Genomic DNA, 12868 nt, shown 5'->3' on the forward strand with positions numbered 1-12868 from the left:
TTTCTGAATGCGTGCTTTCTTATGGCCATGACTGACATTTGTTAAAAGCTAGGATCCAGGATGCCACACACGATTCTAAAAGAGAACTTACCAGACAGATGCTGAGACAGCCCTTGCAAAAACAGCCCCGAAAGAGGGACAAGCATGGGGCTGGTAAACAAGCGCCAGGGTCCAGATTCAAACCTGCGGCTCTCCAACGTTCACGGCAGCACTGTCCATAACAGCCCCAGAGTGGAAACAGCCACACATCCAACAGCTGATGAATGCACAAACAACGTGTGGCCTATCCCCACGACAGACTGTTATTCATCCTTAAAAGGAGTGAAATTCTGACTCAGGCAACAACGTGGATGAACTTTGAAAACATCACACTGAGTGAAAAAAATCCAGACACAAAAAACCACATACTGCATGACTCCATTCATGCAAAATGTCCAAAACTGGCAAATCCATAGGAATAGAAGTAGATTGGTGGTTGTTGGAAGAAAATGGCAGGACTGCTCATGGGCACAGGGCTCCTTTTGGGGTGATGAAAATGCTCTAAAATGAAACAGTCACAAGGGTTGCACAACTGTAAATACAGTAAAAACCACTGGATATTCTAAAATTCGCTTTAGAAGGGAGCGTTTTATGGTATGTAAATTATATCTCAATAAAAGCTTTAATCGACACTCTGCATTGAATGTCTCGGACTCGATCCTGCAGACGCTGATGCAGGGGAAAGGTTTTATGCAAGAAAAAGATATGCTCAGCTCTGCGTTTTAGTCACTCCTTTGTGCACAAACACACACATTCAGTGTGTCACCAACCTGCGAAGTAGCAGCCATGGCACCAGGCCCAGGACCCAGTGAAGAGTGAGACAGCCTGCCCGTCTGGAGCGGAGTCTGAGGGCTGAGGCAGACTTCAAACCACCAGTTATCCCAGACTTCTCCCAGACAGATGTTTAAGCACGCCTCACTACACCTATAAGTTATTATTAAATAATAATTTGTGTAAGTGCTCTGGAAAAGTACAGGCTAGCATTCAACAGGAGAAACTGGGAGCACGCCAGTACGGGGGGCTGTGCACGGTTTTCCTGAGGAGAAGATCCTCGGTTGAGACCTAAGAAGCGAACAGACTTCACCAGGTGAAGGAGCAGCTGCAGGAGGAGAGCGGGAGCTAGCATGGAGGGACGAGCAGGGGTGAGGGGCCGGAGGAGAGACGGTCCCCGGGCATTTCGAGACTCGGAGTCCCAGGAGGCAGAAGCAGAAAGAATGAGAAGGTTGGAGGTAGATGGGGAGGCCAGCGCTAGACCCCAGAGGCCACTGGGGCCCAGTGAAGATTTGGGACTTTATCCTAAGACCAAAGGGAAAACCCAGAAAAGTTTTAAGAAAGAGAGTGCTGTAGTCATGTTTGTGTTTAGAAAGATTATCCTGGAGGACTTGTGATTCTGGCAAGATCGCAGACCAACTATGTCTTGGGCTGTCTGGGGCTGCTGTGACAAAACGCCATGGACTGGGGACTTAGAAACCACACACCTTTGTCTCTCACAGTCTGGAGGCTGGAAGTCCAAGATCAGGTGCCAGCAGCTTCGGTGTCTGGGGACAGCCTGTCTCTCACCGACGGCCGTCCTCTCACCGTGTCCTCATATGGCAGAAGGGACGAGAGAGCCGCCGGGGGTCTCTCTTATGAGGGCAGAGTCCCATTCAGGAGGCTCCAGCCTCGTGACCTGACCCCCTCCCACAGGCCCCGCCTCCAACATCAGGGCGGGGTGGGGGGGCAGTCAGGCTTCCACACATGAACTTTAGGGGGACACGAACATGCAGACCATAGTACAATAACCCCAATAATCACCCCAGATACTCTGGATAAAATAGAACAAAATCTATTTTAAGTGCATAACTGAGCTTCTAAGAAAGGAAGGAAATACTTTAGTCTCAGGAATGACAAGAGAATTGAAAGTGTGAGGTGGGCAGCTAAGGCGGCAGGTAAAGGGGCAGGTGAGGGAGCAAGTAAGGGGGCGGGTGAGGTGGGCAGGGGAGGCGCCAATTTGCCTTGTAAAGATGAGCGTGAGCTTTAACACCAAAGTGTCAGCAGCGGAGGAGGCTGAGACCCCTCCAAACTGGGGAGTCAGACTCGCGATCCCTGTGGAAGAATGCTACCCTTAACTGTTGCAACCTCCGTGGTGGTGTGAACACCCATCTGTACAAGGACAGATGAGGAAGTTCAGATGCCTCTGCCTGGATTTGGGGTGAAAAGGAAACATGTCTGAGTCAAAATGAGCCTGGAGCTGAGCCGCACACAAGTGTCCACGCCCATCGTATCGACACGCTCTAGTGAATCCGCTGGATGCTTGGCTGTGCAAACCCAGACTTCTCCAGAGGGCCCTCCCCTACCGCCAAGGGCCCCTCACAGGAAACAAGGTCCCAGGAGGAAGCCCAGAGCATCCAGTCAACACCCAGGACTCGGAGGCTCATTCTTCCACGAGGGAGTCCAACCCCTGCGGGCTTCAGAACCTGCGAGAGCTGGCGGGAGGGCCGACACACTGCACAGAGACACAGTGTGGTCGCAGGACGGAAGACACAGCCCCGGGCCCCTCTATCCAACTGCATCTCCACTTGGGGGGCTGCTGGCCCCCCACCTCCTCCCAGCCTACACCCCCTCCTAGTGCCCAGCTCAGGAGGGGACAAGGCCACCTTCCCATGACTCGGGGCCAGAAACCTGAGTCGTCCTCAAGCTCCCTCTTCTCACTCTTCACACCTGACCCCACTCATGATTAAACAACAAAATGAGACAAATTCCCCACAAGTAGAAGAGAATTTGCTGATCTTGAAAACCTTCTGAAACAAAGGCATTACTGTTTTCAAACCATGGGTTGCCGTGCATTTTAGGTTTTGAAATCTGTTTTGGTGAGAGAAAATATCACATATATTAAATTATTAAATTTAGTATACTTAATGAAAGAGGATGGAATAGACAGAACAGAACAGAGAGCATAGAGTACAATAGAAAAGAGAGGAAAATGTCAGAATGAGTCACGTGGAGTCAGGATCTTCGAAGTTCGGAGCCAGGTCTGTTTCAGTTGCACGTGTATTTCTACACGTATATGGGTTCACAGGATCAAGAGTTGTGTGTGTGTGTGTGTGTGTGTGTGTGTGTGTGTGTTTGCTATAGGTCATGAAAGCCACTATGATCGAGTGTATTCATCGAACACATACGGCAAATGTTATGCTTTCCGGAGACATGCCAGCAACAGTCACTTTAAAATCAGGAACAAGACAGGGAGGTGCATTTGTATTCAGCATTGGGCTGGAGGTCCTGACCAGCGTGGAAAGACAAGAGAAAAAATGAACGTTACAAGGATGGAAGAGGAAGAAACAAAAACCGTTGGGATTCACGCTGCTGTGACTGGAACACGGCAAGCCCCGGAGAACAGAGATTGACTTGGAGTAAAGGAAGAGAGCTCTGGGCAGCCTCTGGTGACGAGGTCCAGCCCTCAGAAGTGGCAGTGTGCCATTAGCCCCACAACAAATGACAACAAAATGTAATGCTTTTTAAAAACATCATCTACAATTGGAAAAAAATACAGGGTACCGAGAGGAAATTCCACAGAAGATGTGCAAGACGTTCACAAAGATAGCTAACTTTCGTTGGTAAAGCAAACGAAGGCAAACCTAAATAAATAACGAAGAAGGATATAGTGTCATAAAAATTGTTAATCCTCCCCCAGATTAATCTGTAAAGTCAATGCAATTTCAATAGAAATCCAGAATTTTTCATAAAACTTACCAAACCTATTTTGAAACTTATGTGGAAGAATAAAGAGTTGGGAATAGTCAAGAATGTTCGGAAGAGGAGAGAGAAGACGAGGTTGGGAATGGTTCTTTCTAGACAAGGAGACAGAAGCTCTAGTCACTGAAATGTGGGGGAAAAAATAGAGGACCAGTGTGGCAGAGAAGACAGCACCCAGACACAAGCCCACCTGCATGTGGGAACCTGGTGCAGCAGAGAAGCCCGTTACAGACCAGCGGAGCAAGAAGGGTCTCGTCATGGCCCGGGGCAATTGGGAGGCAAGAGAGAAAATGATGGAATTCGAGCAACATGTGACTACTGAAATAGCACCTTTGTTATTGATAAGGGCTAAGACAGAGGGGTGAGAGCAGGAACAGGCAGTTCTGCCCCTGCGTCCGGAGACGGCCGGGCTGTCCTAAGAAGGACGGATAAGTACAGGGTGGACATTCCCAGCTGCAGGCAATGGACGAGACACACACATAGCAATGAGCCGCCTTGAACACTGACAATCCGGGGGGAAAAGTAAGCAACCAAAGGAAATTTATAGGGCATGACCCAACAATGATGTGTACTGTGCAGGATTTATGTCATCTTTGGGAAATCCCATCAATTGTGTGAACATCAGATGAGACTAAAGGGTTCTCCAGAGGAGCCCTCAGGGTTTTTAAGCAAATGGGTGGTCAGAGCTGGTTAGAGCTGAGATGATGCCAGCCGAATTCAGGAGCTCAGCCCTGAATTTGGTGCCCGACTGGATGCCTTGTGAAGGAAGCAGAGACTCCTGTGGTGGTGATCTGCTCGGTGGTGACCTGCTAGTTCCGTCCAGGGACCAGGGCCTCAGGAAAGCACAGAAGCTGAGGTGGCCTCTGGGCTGGAATGGCTGATGGCCTTGCCAGGAACCAATGAAGAGGAAGCTTCAGGGTCCCTCATGGCTGCCTCTTTCCACTCAGATCCCCTGTCACCCACTCCCTTGGCCCTCGGCTCAGGTATTCACGGAGTGGCCACGGTGTTGGGGACCCAGCCAAGGGGAAGTCGAGGATTTGGGGATACCTTCGGCTTGTGCTAGCAGAAAGGATCCCGTAGATCTGTCACTTCTCCATATGGACTTAGTCACTGCTGGTGTATTACTTTGCTGAGGTTGCCATAACAAGGTACCACCAACTTGCAGAAATCTATTCTCTCATGGTCCTGGAGGCTGCAATTCTGAGATGAAGGTGTCAGCAGGGTTGTTTTCCCCTGAGGTCTCTCTCCCCGGCGTGTAGATGGCCATCCTCTCCCTGTGTCCTCATGTCGTCCCTCTGTGTGTCTGTGTCCTCATCTCCTCTTCTCATAAGGATGCCGGTCACATTAGATTAGGGCACACCCCAATAACCTCGTTTCACCTTAATCAGCTCTGTAAAGACCCTGTCTTCTGATAACTTCAACATGTGGATTTGGGGGGAGGGGGTACAATTCAGCCCGTACCAGGCAGTGACCCTGTGGAGGAATGGCTCCCAGCATTCTCCCCCGCCCACTGGGCCACATCCCCCCACAGTGTGTTGGGACACAGGGGCACCAGGCCAGAGCTATGTCAGGTGGTGAAGAAAGATAACTAAGTTATGGGTCTCATTTTGTGATGTTTGCCGTATTTGTCAGCTTTTTGAAATTTGTAATCTTTTGTGATTTGTTTTCACATTCTAAATAAATATGCATGTTCAAACATAATTTTTCTTAAAGAGGGCATGCAAAACTGAACACGTTTCATGCCTCAGCAAGCCCACAGGGGACCCCCTCCTCTCCCTCCCTGCCTGTAACCGACCGCCTCCGTGAGATGTTTTCAAGGCGAAGCTGCTGAAGTGAAGAAGTGAGACACACAATATTCATGTGAAAGCAACGAGCCCAGAACCTGGCACAGAGTCAGTGCCTAGTACAGACTAGCTTCTTAGATTGTTTTCTCCAAGGTTGTAGAGCAGGTGGCTTACCTGCCAGGTGAACCAGGCAGCACACGTGGGAAGTGAGGAAATGGCAGGGAGGAGAAAACCCAGAGATAGTGCGTGGTTTCTGCCGTGGGCTCAGCCCTGGAAAGGGATCTCTGGGAACCACAGGGGCCCTGTGGCAGGACCACCCCACAGATACTCTAACTCCCTTGCCCATGGTTGAGCGTAATTCCGGGGGTATAATGACCCCTCACTCCTGCTCTCTGGGAACTGTCCCCAGCTGGACCGAGGCCACAGGAAGGGACCAGAACAGCACCTGCTGTGACCAGTTCCTTCATTCATGGGGCAGCCTGACTCACAGACCAGGAAAGCTGATGGTGAGAAGTTTGGTTAGCTGACTTTTTTGACATGACCCTCAGATGTGCTGGGATATCTTAGAAGCGCCCTGTGGATCTGGGCATTCTATTTAGAAATCTGTTTATATCAGGAGTCAATGACTTTTTCTGGAAAGGGCAAGACGGTAAATATTTTAGGCTTTGCAGACCGAGTGGTCTTTGTGGCAACTACTCAAATCTGCCGTTGTAGCATGAACACAGCCACAAACAGACAGTACAGACATGAATGGGCATTGCTGTGTTTCAATAAAACTTTATTTACAAAAGCAAGGTGAGGGCCGGGTTTGTTCTGTGGGCCACAGTTGCTGACCTCTGGGTTATGAATTTTTCACATACTCCCTCGTGGGTTAGTGAGTGCCAGACGTTTCTCTGCTCTGCACCCTTGATTTTCCTTGGTTCACATCTCTCAAGCTCCAAGCACTGCTGTCTACACGTTGGCAAACAATCCACCCAGGGGCATTCACTTCAGGTCCTCCCCAGGAAGTAGATCCAGGAAAGGCTACACTTACCTTAGGTGCCGCTGAAGACACAGTGAGCAGACTCCCCAAGGTTCCCAAATTCACTTTGAAGGGAAAACAAAAACCAACAAGCCTCGTGAAGGCTCTTTGTACACAATCCCTTCTCTTGATTCTGCTGATGCCCTGCTCATCCAGGTCCCTCCACACTCGTTTTCTTAATCTCTCTGGGTCTGTTGTCATGTCTTAAAAGGGGATAAGGACAAGGAGCAGCCAGCTGGCTGTGCTTACATTACGGGGTTGTTTTCAGGATAAGGGACCTGGGTCTCCCCATCCCTTTCCAACACCTTCGCTACCGCTGATGTGAAAAATGAGAGATTGACACCGTTGGTGGTGACGTCGACTTCCCTGCCTCTTTAGGGACAGTGGCAGAGAAGCAGATCATTCCTCTCCTTCCTGGGCTTCTAACCCAACCTGGCCTTCTCCAGCCTGGGGACAGAGTTGCATGGTGCTGAGAATGGTTGAAAAACGACCTCCCTCTGAGCCGGAGGGAAAGACATCGCCAGGGGAGCGGTGGTGGTGGCAATTACAAATTTCAGAGAGGTCACACTTCACCTGTTCTGAGTTATCGGAGCTTCTGCCGTGGTTTCTTACCCTGGCAAAGCAAAGAAATGCATGCCTTTTCCTGAGAACTTTCCCTTAAATTTGGTCCATCACTCCAGGACTGGGAGGCACTGTCGTTGCTACTGGCCTGCTCCCTGCTGGTTGTCCTGACATCACAGAGACCCACCCCCTGGCAGGTTCACCGTGGGAAGACGTGAGGGGGCCCTGGGAGAGGTGGCAGGAGATGACGTGGTTCCCCAATGCTCCCAAAATGAGAAGTGGTGCCTGTGGACTCCTCGCCCCTGGGACCCGTGTCAGTGGGATGCCAGCAAGCTGAGCAGCCCTCAGAACGTCCAGCGCCGCATCCCGCAGGTCTCTTCTGGGACAAGCCAGCTGCCGCTCCTTCTCAAAGGGGCAGATTACAGCATGCGTGAAACTGGTCCCTCTTTTTCATCCAAACTGAGAACCTGAGCAAACGTCCGGAGGCCCTGGAGATAACGGGGGTCCTTCTCCTGGTAACGCCTGGCCTCATCTCTTGGGAGGATCTTACATTAAATAAGAGGACCCTATGGAGGCAGACACTGTCATCTCACAAACGGGAATTTGTGTCCTAAAGAGTAAGCCACAAGACCACCACCAGAGCGGACGGCTTTCTCTGAATATTCATGGAGAACGAACCTTGAACCTTGTGACCAGACCCCCACAGGGCTGGTATTCCAAATGGATGGAGAGATAAATGCCACCCACGCACCGTGGCAAGGACCAGGCGCTGAAGCTCTGAGGGGCCGTGACCCTGAGGGGCTCCTCCTGGCTGATGAACTTTGCTGACCTCTTTCCCCGGCAGGCCAAGACCTCACCCACCAGGTACCTTGGCCCTCGAGGTGGACCATGCTGCTTCAGCAGAGAAAGCACCCTCAGTGGCCCTCCTCCAGCACTCTCTCCTTTGCTGTGAAAATAAAAGAGGCAGGTTTTTAAAGACGTCATTGAGCAAGGGGCTTAAATGTACCTACTGCTTGGACACATGGCCAGGGTCACCTGCCCCTGCCCCTGCCAGGCTGTTCAGAGCACCCTGGAGGTGTCGACAGCAAGTCACATGGCCACAGCCAAGTGGAGCAGAAGCGACGTGCCCGGCAGCCACCGCACTGATAAAGGACGCTCCTGCAGTGTGGGGAAGAGTTGAAACCCCAGTGCAATCAGCACAGTATCCCAGCCCCTCCTTTGAGAATCGCAGCGCGCGCAAGCGTGACGGAGCTCTGAGACGCCCTGAGGTGACAAAACCTGTTGACTGTAGCCCAGCATTCTCCATATTTTTAAACATATGTCCTGTATCCAGAGAACATCTTCTATAATCTGTGTAAATGTCTTTCTGCAGAACACACGTTGAGAACATAACATAATATAAATAACGTGGAATTTATAACCAGCAAGCCTAGTTGCATGAGTTTCATTGTCTCCTGGATCGAAGAAGCCACTTATCCTCTCTCATTTCCAGTCCCTTGTGTCTAAAATTGGAACCGGATTCATCCTACTGACCCACTGGCTTGTGAGGAACCGGGGGAGTGACAGGTGAGAGTTCCACAGTGATGGCGGAGAGATTTAGACCTGTCTGCCGGGGCAGAGAGTGATGGACGAGGACCAGCGAGGTTTGAACTACGAGCTGTAGGATTGGAATGGTCCCAAGAACTCGCCAGGAAGACAGCCAGTGAATGGGGCTGTTTCCATGCTTGGTTTCTGATCATTCTGTTCTGCCAACATTCCAACGCATATGCCACGGATTGTGACAGTTTCTCTACAGGGTGCGTGACACTCCATAAATATTTCAGACTGAGAAATGTGCACTGGGCACCTCATTATTGGAGCTGTCCTCATCTCAGCAAGTAGCACAGGTGTCATTGTCTTGGTGTGCAGATTCTGGTCATTGTTCTCTGCAGAAACCTCCAGCACCCGGATCCACATTGGTCCAGAGCAGCTTCTCAGGAGGATTTTCAGTCTTCATGTCACAAACGAGGATCTGGGGACAAGTGGCGACATGAGCCTGCTTTCACTCAGAAAGGCTGCAGTAACAAAGAGCTCCAGGTCTCAGTGGCCCTCTTTCCCTTTTGGGCGAGCATGGCTCAGCTCCACGTGTCTTTCCACCCCAGCTGGGTCCTCACCGCACCGGGGAGGAGCTAGACCAGTGGTGGGAAACATGTGCCTCTGAAAGCTTCCTTGATAAGGCAGCGCCTGGATCTGCTCACGTTCCCTCGGCCGCGCATGTGACATGCCCACCATCCAACATCAACGTGGTGGAGAGCACCCTGCTCTAAGGAGGGTCTGGGGTCACAGGCCTACAGGAAAGAAGGGAGCAAACAGCCTGCGGCCACACCCAGGGAGCAGGTAAACCCTGGGAAGCGGGCCCCTGGGAAACGCAGAGGGAGATGACGTGCCTGCGAGGAAGTCGGGCACCGTCCACTCCAGGGCTCTCTGCTCAGAGGGCAGAGGCTACATTCGCCTGGTCAGGAAACTTGCACGGCAGACGCCTTGGCTTCTCCAGTCCTACTGGTCCATAAACAACATACGTGAGACCGCGACTCCAAGGTCCTCAGCTCAGACCCTCTCCGACTGGGGGTCCTTGTGCGGTTAAAAGCTGAGGCCCCAGACTATGAAATATGGATTTCAAAGACCCCCTATCCTTTCCACGCATATGTCACGGTGGTATGCAAGGGTGTGGGCCCCCACGTTCTTCACAAGGCCCACACTGCGTGCAGCTGAGATTCAGACCTCTGTTCCTGTGCTAAAGGGCGTGAGCCATGCAAAAAGGTGAGGAGCTGAGTGCATCTCGTGAGCCGAGATGACAGCATGTTGTGGGTCCCACGGAAAGCTGAGTATGTTCAAGTCGCAGACACTTCTCTGCCCAATAGAAACATTTGGCAGAGGGCAAAGGAAGAAGGAGAACCTGAGCTCTTTGCAGTGGCTTCAACAAAAGGACCGGGTTTTCTCAAAATCACTGGGACTGTGACAATTGTGGATGGTCTATGATAGATAGCCCGGTTGCCATTTCTGCAGTGAAATTGCATACGTGCTAAAGCATAAAGCCGCGAACTCGGCAGTTATCTGAAAACTCAGAATATTGCCAATCTGGGCGAAACACACTGTGTGCCCGCCCTGGCTCCGGGGCCCCAGAGGTAGACACTCCTCTGGGTTCATCAGAGGGAGCTCTGACCACGTGGGGCTCTGACCTGTTTGTTTCCATACGGGGGAGGGGAATCCCACCTGCTGTTATAGCTGGATCCTGACCAGCGAGGTCACACACGGGCACACACATGCACACGTACGCTCAAACACACACTCATGTATGATTGCACGATTGGACACGGGAGTGACAGACTGTTCTGTTTCAACCTGAGGCCCATCAAATGCGGAATATGTCACTCCCAGCAAACCGTCTGATCTCTGGCTCCGGGGGCTGATCGCATTGGCCTCGTGGGGTTGGAGGCCCATGAGGCTGATATCTCATTTCTCAGTGAGGCCCAGAGAGTGGAGCCTCTTGTCCTCGTTCCCAGGACCAGTGAGGGGACAGAGCTAGAACCAGCGTGCAGAACGACCGCGTTTGCTGATGGCGGGAATACCTACACCCCTGCCGGCGGGAACGGGAAGGTGCCGCATGAGAAGTCCGTCTTCCTGAAGGGGCGCGTTTTCATCTCTAACGAACACTTTTAGAGCAACATCCCATCCATAATTGCAGCTGTGGCACAAAACATTCGCTCGGCACAGAACGTGCAGTGAGCTGCCCCGTCCCTGGGCGCCAAGTGCCAGTCCCTGTTCTCCTGGAACATTCTAGAGTGTGCCAGAGACTTAAATGCATCAGAAAGCAATACCAGCCATCTCCATGGTGATTAGGTAGGAAAATAGAGCAGGGTAGGGAGAGAGGATCGGGAGCAACTTGGGGAGGGTGGTAGGAAGGCCTGCCCATGATGGACATCTGGACACTGACCCCCAAAACAAGGGAGAAGCCCAGAACCTTCTGGGGGAACAGAGCTCCAGGAGGGGGGAACAGAAAGGGCAAAGGCTCAGAGGCCAGACTGTAGAAGGAGACGCAGAACAAGAAGAAGACAGGGGTGAAGCCGGCAGGCCTGGTAGGTGGGGAAGTTTCTTCCGGGAGAGTCCGGAAACCGCCAGAAGCTGAGGAATGTCACGATACGACTCACCTCTAAAAGCATGTCCCAAACCATCTGGTGGAGAAGATATTTCTGGAGATGCGTGTGCAGGTGGGGGCTGCAAGGGGCCGTGGGGAGGAGGCGACCAGAGCCTTCAGACAGGTTCTTGGGCATAACACAGACAGGAAATGAGGATTCGAAGCAAACGTTGCAATCTTCTAACTAGAGAGGCCACTTTTCTGGGAAGATAAATTAGTGAGGGGGTGGACTCCAGTTCCATCAGCCCAGTTGCTTACATCCGAGCTCCATGGAACCATTTTTCCGGGACCTTCTTGCTCCCCTCTTAGGACTCACTGCCACATGGCCCGGGACCCACCACCTAGAGACGTCACATTGAGTTGGCTTCAGGCCAAACAGCCGGCCCAGTTGGCTTTGTGCCCAATCATGTTGTGACCAGCAACGTGGAAACAATTCCCCACACAGAGACGAAATATGTAAAACCAGGAGGGAGGAAGGAAAGGCAGCCTGTATTAACACGGCTCCATCATTCTGAACAGACGCCTTCAGAAACTCTTTTGTCATTCATCCTTACAGATATAAAATTATCATCTGAAGGAAGAATGTTAATAAAACTGACATTTCCCCATCAGTCAACTTAATTCACAATATAACATTTTCCTGACCCAATTATGTTTGCCTGATGACTGACATCCAGTTGAACATTGTTGTTCATGTGGAAAAGTGCATTAGAAAGGCCCAGAGGTAATTTATCACCGAGAGAGCTGCCTTTTCCCACGGGCAAGTATGTTCATGAGAAGATCTAGCTGAGGGTGGGGGGGCCCCTCTCAGACAGAGATGGGCTGGCGGCGTCCTGGGAGCACGCGGGTCTCCCGGGTTGTGACAGCTTGGTGTGGAAGGGCAGCCAAGTGCGATCCAGGGAACCGTGCCTCAGAAGAGACACCCACCTTCTGGATAAGCCAGCAATTCCGTCTCCCTAATGGTAATCCTCTCCCATCTAACCTCGGCTCTCCAGAGCATCGTGCCCACAGCCTGTGAGTGAACTCAGGCCTTGGAACAAATTCCCTGTGACTCAGCTTCCTGGGAACACACTGGCTGGGCAGAAGCAAGGGCGAGGCTCGGGGGAAGGGGCGGTGGGCAGTCCCAAGGATACAGAGGGACTGAGTAGCTGTTTCCTGGGGCGGCTGTGACAAAGCACCACAGGCCAGGCAGCCTAAACAACAGAAACATGTTCTGTCACAGTTCTGGAGGCCGAGGGGCTGAGATCCAGGTGTGCAGGTTGGTTCCTCCCGGAGGCTCCGAGGGGAAACCTGCGCACGTGTCTCTCCTGGCTCCGGGCCCTTCACTGGCTTCTCTAATGTTCTCGGCTTGTCGAAGCATCACCCTGACCTCTGCCTTCATCTTCACGTGGCCTTCTCCCTGTGAGGTTCTGTGTCCAAATTTCCCTTTTATAAGGTGTTAAAAAAAACTATTCTGACACTTGTTAAATGGTTAGGAAGAACTTATTCAAGGCTTTAGCCATCAGATAGAGAGTCTGGAGCTCCACCCCAAAGACAGCAGAGGCAGCTAGGGATTCA

Source organism: Equus quagga, chromosome 5 (genome assembly GCF_021613505.1).
Source record: "Equus quagga isolate Etosha38 chromosome 5, UCLA_HA_Equagga_1.0, whole genome shotgun sequence".
Taxonomy (NCBI): domain Eukaryota; kingdom Metazoa; phylum Chordata; class Mammalia; order Perissodactyla; family Equidae; genus Equus; species Equus quagga.